Below are 7,961 nucleotides of genomic sequence, written 5' to 3'. Positions count from 1 at the left end.
CTGTGGCACCCCACTGGCAATGGTGGCCCAATCAGAGTACGAACCATTTATTACCACCCTCTGCGGCACGGTGTCAAATGCTTTCATACAATCCAGATATAAAAGATCAATACACTCTCCCAGGTCCAGCCTAGAACTTACGTCATTGTAGATGCTGATCAAATTGGTCTGACATGATCGACCCTTCATGAACCCATGCTGGTGAGGGGTTATGCCGTTGTTTTCCTTGAGGTATTCTGGGATGGCGTGTCTCAGAAACCCCTCGAATACTTTTCCAATTATTAAAGTGAGACTTACCGGCCTGTAGTTACCAGGCTCTCTCCTTGACCCCATTTTATATATTGGAACCTCATTGGCAATACACCAATCTAGTGGTACAACCCCGGTCTCAATAGTGTCCCTAAATATAAGAAATAGCGGTCTATCGCGTCACTTAGTTCCCTTAGAACCCTTGGGTGTATTTGATCTGGGCCCGGCGATTTATAACAGCTGAATCCTTTCATTATAACTATTATTCCTAACTCCACCGAGGAACTTTCCTGCGCCATCCTGGGACGGGCTTTCTACTAGCGTGTTGTAACTTCTGTTCCACCGTCTATTTACCTTTTCACTTTAGAGTGCTTTCAGACTAACGGAATATGTCTACAAGATGTGGAAAATTCCACACCGAAATCCGCATGTAGACACGAGGAGATTGGAGTAGAATTCCACAGCTGTCGATTAAGCTGCGTCCTTCAGTTCCCCTATTGCAGAAATATTAATCACCTGATAACAAAAACCATTGTAATGGTGCTAAGAGAAGAAAAATATAATTTTTTGATGGCTTGAAATAAGATAATTTGTTGCGGAAATATGTCCCGGTCAGGTTAAGGTATGCCACATCTGTAACCTCATATATTGGTAAGGGTTCAATGGGTGATAAGTAGTGTTGAGCAATTATTGAAATACCAATTTAAAGAAGAAAAAAAAACACCCCTGTACGGAGTTGTCCGAGTCAAATGAAACTGGAAGCCATGATGAGAAACACATATGGCTGCAGGATGTCCTGAACATATTGCTGAGTTGTCATTATGCTTCATGGCCAACTATTTTGTGTGATGGCCCCCAGACCATCACACCAGCAGTGGGGGCAGTGTGTCTCTCCACAGTAAAGGCAGGATTCATGCTTGGATCATCAGACACTCCTCTCTACTAGTGATCTGTTGAGAGTGTTCAGAGCCCGGTCGCCTTGCATGTGCACCCTCACACATCCATTAGTATCAATACCGCCTAACAGTCTGGTCAGAGTGGCCCAGGTGGTGGACAGTTCGTTGATATGACCAGCTAGCTTCTCCCATTGCAATAATGCACCCCCTGTCAAACTATCAAAAATACTTCATCCAGTTAACAGAGACGTCTAATGGTCAACAAGTGCTACACAAGAGGAAGAGGTCCACTACACACAAGGAGCTTCTGAGAGCCTTTTCATAGGCCAAGGGGAGAACCAGTAGTAAGCCTCATGTGGCAAGACCGTTCATCTAATCTCACAACGCTAATCATTTGCATATCTGCATCAGGCCGCTTTCACACAGCTGAGAAACTTGAGCAAGATTTGTGCGTTGTGAGACACGCGAATATAAACCTCCTTTTGAATGGAGTCATATACATCAGTGATGGTTTTCCCGCACTGCAGTATGTCCTATCTCTGTGTGTTCCTCGGAACGCATTCCTCATTGATTTCAATGGGACCTTTAATGCATTGTATGACTGTGCGATGGGCATGTGAGGTTTCCCATTGAAATCAATGGGAAACACTTCCGATCCTCTATTGCGCAAGAGCATCGGAATTTCACAGATGTGATGCAAAGCGTTTGACTGGGGGAAAAAAATTGCCTCCACGGGTAAATCACATGTACATAAGTACGATATCATGCACGCTCCTGTAGAGGTAGCCTGAGATGCAAGACAACTCCTCCTTCTAGGTCCTTCAGGTGGGGAGTGACCAACTCCAGTTTTAAAAATATTTGTGAAAATCGGGACTCCCAGTGCTGTCTTCCAGTATAATCAATAATAGTAAAAACTGGGTTCTCTAATTTGGCCTGCTTGTACAGTGGAGGTGGTGGCAGCATTGGCCCAGTGGTGACAGGTTCAAAACTCCATCAAGGTCAGAGACAAACCTATAGCTCGTGGTTTTAGTGTTCTAATAGCATCGCTTCAACAAAAAAAAAAAAAAAAGGTGCATAACGCTCGGGCGCAAAATTACAAAAACACATGAACGGGCAATTTCCAGCTATTAAGTCTTGAGCCTAATTAGCTGTGAAATTGCCCGTTCAGACGATCGGGAGCTACGTTGTGCATGTTATCCTGGTCCCCTAGGAGTCTATGGAGATTCCCCCATATCATGCACCAAAGATAGGTCGGGTCCTATCTTTTCTCGCACCACAGACCTTAGATGCAAGCTTTGCAGTCACATGTCCCATCTTTGTTAGAAGAGAGTATTTTACGTGTCCAAAATTCCTTCATGTGAACGCTTCTATAGGAAACCATTGGTTCTATTAGACGCGATCTTTTCACGTGCCTATAATGTGCTAAAACCACGCTAGTGTGAACGAGGCCTAAAAGCAGAGAGCCAATAATTTGGCAATTTTTGCTATAAATCGGATAGGAATGATGCAGCTTGATTTTATCACCCAGCCAATCATGACGAGCAACATTAGGGATAAATACACGGGTGAATTTGTACAATTCCGGTGATTCTAGAGAATGCGCCAACATAGGCAGGACTTTACCCGAACCAAAAGACCAAATGGGTTTCGCAATATTAATGGAGCCCCATTGGTCAAACCCCCACGAATAAGAAATTTATGGTATGTTACATAATTCACCTTTAAAGGCAGAAAACAAGAAAGGAGTTCTTTTTTAGCTCCCTCATTTGGCAGTTTGCTACCTGCATGCTGAGGCGGTGCACGTTTGCACTCCTGAGTCAGTAAGTATATGGCAGTTTTCAGTGATTGATTGTTTTTATATTTCTCCTTCTGTGACGTATTTATATTAGTGTAGGGACTCACAACACGCAAGGAGCCTTGACGCAGCCTGTGAGCTCATGTATTTTAGCCAAAATCCAACTAATATCTTGCATTTATTATCCACATGCAGTGCGGCTTTTAAACGCCAGGGAAGCCTAGGGTGGCAGTACAAATGTGTTTCACTTTTTGAGGTGCAGGGCAACCTGATGAACCATTATGGCGTCATTAATAGGTTGCTGGTCTGCATGGTGCACTACATGTATCAGAATTGCCTGGCACTTTGTATCCACTCTGTGTGGGAGTATACACCAAGCAGCCACCCCCCTCTATATATTAAGGCCTCATGTACATGTAGAATCCGTAGCGGGTCCCTCCTGCCCCGCGGACATGAGCGCTGAAAATAAGAATTTAAAAGAATTTACCTATCTGTAGCGGGCCGGGAAGGTCTGCTCTTCCTCACGGCCGGATCTTCTTTTTCGGCCGGTGGATGAATTCCTCACGCCGGCGGCACGTCGTCGACGTGCCGCGCGCATGCGCCGGGCACATCCGCCGAGCCAAGAAAGATCTGGCCGTGAGAAAGAGAAGACCTTCCCGGTCCGCTCCGGATGGGTAAATTCTTTTAAATTCCTATTTTAGGTCTCCCGCGGATCCGGACGGCTTCCATAGGCTTCAATAGAAGCCCGCGGGAGCCGCCCCCGCGGGAGACCCGCACGAAAATGGAGCATGGTCCAGATTTTTTCATGCTCCATTTTTTTTTTTAAATCCCTTTTATTGACCATCCGTGGGTATTTATCTACCCCGCGGGTGGTCAATGCATCCCTATGGGATGCGGATCCGCGTGTGGGAGATCCGCTGCGGATCTTAAATCATATTTTGCCCGTGGACATGAGGCCTAAGAGGCTGTGTGAGTGACTGTCTCATCGGTGTCCCTCACAGGTGTAATTAGCTCCCTCATTTGGCAGTTTTCTACCTGCATGCTGAGGTTGGTGCACAGTTGCCCAGTCAGTTGAGTCAGTCATATATGGCCATTTTCAGTGATTGACAAAAGAAAGGAGACTCGACTTCCATTTTTTTTCCCTACATAGAGAAAAAAAAAAAAATGTGCATCTACATTGCAGTGTATTAGTGAGGTGCCAATGGATAAAACACACGGTGCAGAGGGGCAATTTCACCGTAACCTCTTTCCCCCGTTATTTTCTAAATATACAAATCATTTGCATGCAAACAACATAATTAGGCACACAGGTGTTTATCTTTTGCAGTGTGGGAAGGAACACAACAGACCCGTCAGACAAGATATCGGCGCCACCTTGTGGTCAGCAGAGGGAATAGGAGTAAATACATCCATAATAATGTGAACAGTGGGGTCATCACCGTCCCAACAAATGGTCAATGTAGTCCGGAGGAAACAAAACAAAGACACTTCAGGATTTCAAGAACTGGTATTTATTGTAAAGCTCCAGTGTCCAATATTAGCAGCATATTCTTCACTAATATAACACAGATTTCCAACTTAATATTTGCTTTTTACAAAAAGGTACCCAACACCAATAAACGGAAATCACAACATTTTGATTGTTATTTGGAGCCCTAAAAGGAAGATGACCGGCACGGTCCAGAAATATTAACACTGGTGACCCCCCACAACCACCACCACACCAAAATTTGGTGCAGATTTTTTTTAGCTGTGGAAAATCCGCAGCAAATCCAGGTGTGTTCCCACATAGCCGATTCACTGCGGATTTGCAGCAGATTTTGCTGTTTCAACTTAACCCAAATTGAAGGAGTGACATCTGCTGGGGATCCACTGCGAAATCCGCAACAAACGAGCAACGCCACGGAAAAAACTCTGTGCGTAATTTGACTTTTGGAACAGATTTTGGATCTGCATGTCAATTTATGCACCAGATACACTGCAGATTTGGTGAATAATATAGCCTTGGCCTGGGTCACACGGGGCGGAATTGCTACAGAATTTCCGTGTAGACTTTCTGTACGGAAATTCCGCCGGCAATTTTTATCCCAGGATTAAGCAGCAAAGTGGACGAGATTTGCAAAAATCTCATCCACGCGCTGCGGAGAAGCCGTCGCGGCCAAGCTGCGATGAAACAGACATGCCGCGCGGAATTTAAAGCTGCGGGATGTCAATTTTAGCGCCGTCTCTGCTGCGGCCTCTCACCTCTCTATGGGAACTGTGCGTGTTTTAAAAATCTCATTGGCTTTGCTGCTACTATTAACGCTGCAGATTTTCTGCGCGGAGGGTCCGCTGCAAAACGTGCTGAACTTTCTGCTATGGAAAATCTGCCGCAAATCTGCCAATGGTGAAAATGGCCTTAATGCACCAGAAACAAGAAGTGACAAGCAGAACATAAGGCCTCATTCGGTCGCCGCTACGCAGATTTTAGTGTCTATATTAAGGCCATGAACACTCGGGTCTGGAGATGAACTTAGGTGATTTATTGGGGTTGTCCCATGAAAAGCTCCACAGAATAGGGCATAGGACTCCCACCTATTATGAGAAAGCGGTACATGAATAAATGGACCATTGTCACGGTGTACCCGACTACTCCAGTCACTTCAAAAAGGGACTGCAAGAAACAGCCAATAACTTCTCTCTCTCTGGCAGTCCCACTAAGGGGAGCGGAGCTGCTGCCACTCAGTCAGGGACCTGGAGGACCGCCGTCCTCATTATTGCTGAAAGTCCCACAGTAGGTAGACCCCCACTGATCAAATAGTTATCCCCTATCCATAGGACAACTTCTGTTCATGGAACGACCCTTTTATGTTTGGATCAGTCGGCCACAAGATGGGAGGCGCGGGTGTAACACGGACGCTAGGATGCTGCCTTTTTGGCAGGTGAATGAGGCCGTCCTCAAGGAAAAGCTTTGTTGCTCATAGCACTCAGCGTTCACTTCCCAGAGGAGATAGTGAGAACCGAAGTCCGACGGGTTGCTTTGAGCAAAAAGTCACATCCCTAAGATGTGATACTCTAGGGCCAGGCCCTCTGCCTGAAGTAGAGGGGTGACAAATACTTCACACGGTTCTTGTACAAAAATATATCCCCAATATTAAAAACGTAAAAAAATAAAAAGGCAAAACAGTAAAATCTCAGCGGTAAGGCACATGGCAGGGGAGCAGGGAGGAGACACTTTACAAGTCGTGCAGAAAGTAGGACTAAAGCTGAAGCCCCACAAGGTTTCGTACACTGGTTTTAATATGGAGCGCTGCCGCCGGGAGGATCTATAAGGAGGCGCACCCCTCTATACATCAGGCGCATCTCAAGTCACACATGCATCAAAAGTAGTAAACGGAAAAACAAGTGGTCTATTTTTTTTTTCCTCCGGAACTATACGAGTGGGCAGCTTAGCCAATAAGTGGGGGAAAAAAAGAAAAAAGGGTCCTTCGCAGATCATGCAGCGCACGGTTTGAAATTCTGTTTCAAATTACATTAGATTTTTTGAAACCAATTTGTGGTCCTCCGACCATCAGAAGATGTTGGATGGGGAGAGTTAGGCTGGATTCACAGGAGCGTATGTGCATCTGCGTGCATTGGGCACTGCGTATTTGTTTGTACAGAAAAAGAATATATATCTCAAACTCCTTAAACGAATTGGCCATGAAGTAAAAAAACAAACAAAAAAAAAAAAAACACCTTGTGCGCTCCAAGTACGCAGCGCCCAATGTGTAAAAACGCACCTCAAATATGCATACGTGTGTGTGAATCCAGCATGTCCTTGTGGAGGCCACCCAGAAGGTGTGACGACACTCAGAAGGCCATGCAGTGCTCCTCAGAGAAAAGTTTAATATGCATATAGGAGAGGTTATTGTGCCTCTTCAGCGCCACCTAGGGACCTTTCAAACAGGAAGGAATAGGCAGCGCAAGCCGCGGTAAATTCTGCAGGCTACCTGTGGATTTTGATGCAGAATTGAAAATGGCTTAAAACCTGCCTGCAGTGCTGCCTGTCTATTTTGGTGTGGAATTCCATAGCTGCGGATTCGGTTGCACAATTCCGTCCGTGTGAAAGGCGCCTCCGCTACCTCCTAATAGGCGTTGTAACATCTATTTGGATCATCAAGGTGAAGCAAGTCATTCATCAGTCAACAGAAAACAGTTCGGCGCTCCCAATCAGTTTGGAATCTTACCTGTCCAGTAGTTAGTTGTTAGAGAGATAAGTGGCATTGGGCATGCCTGCAGCCGCTTATCCTGACCACAGACATAACAGGCACTGCCAGCCGGGCTCAACAACCTTGCTCTATACAACTAGAGGATTACTGGGCTACTTGGGTACATACTGCAAAAGCAGTAAGGAGTGCTGCATATGACCCATCTATACACGCGATACTGGAAATGTGAAGCGACCAGCAGGGGGCAGCAGCTTCACTCCAATGATATGAAGGAAGGAGGTTGATTGGTAGATAATACGGGGATCAGACAACAGTGCTGGTGGCCAGGGTTTTTAATGATGGAGGGCTAAAAGAAGCAGCATTATTACTAATGGGAGCAACAATGGGTCAGATAGGGGGGAACAAAGAACAGCATTATTAATGAGGGGCTAGCAAGGGGGTGGTTTTAATTATGGGGACAATCTGACGGTGTATTTTTGATAAGGGGGAAGCATCATTCCTGATGAGGGCATAAACAGGAGGAGTTATTACTACTGGGGCCACTGAGAGGGGCGCCGTTACCACTCAGCCCACAGGTTAAAAAAAAAAAAAAAAAAAATCATGTCATGATAAGCCATGCCCCTGATCACTCCCCTTTTTGGTAGGGAAATCCCCATGATAAAATGTTTTTCCCAGTTGTGCCCCAAGGCTGAAAAAGGTCAGGAAGCACTGGCATGGGTTAATAAGTATACCGCAATCTAACTGATCAGAACACACATTGGGCTCCAGCGCTAAAAACAAATAATGCAGCCTCTCTGGAATACAAACTTTTTCTCCATTACTATTGTTTTA

This window comes from Eleutherodactylus coqui, chromosome 2 (genome assembly GCF_035609145.1).
Source record: "Eleutherodactylus coqui strain aEleCoq1 chromosome 2, aEleCoq1.hap1, whole genome shotgun sequence".
NCBI classification, from domain to species: Eukaryota; Metazoa; Chordata; class Amphibia; order Anura; family Eleutherodactylidae; genus Eleutherodactylus; species Eleutherodactylus coqui.
The sequence above is the reverse complement of the archived record's forward strand: the minus strand, read 5'-3'. Positions refer to the sequence as shown.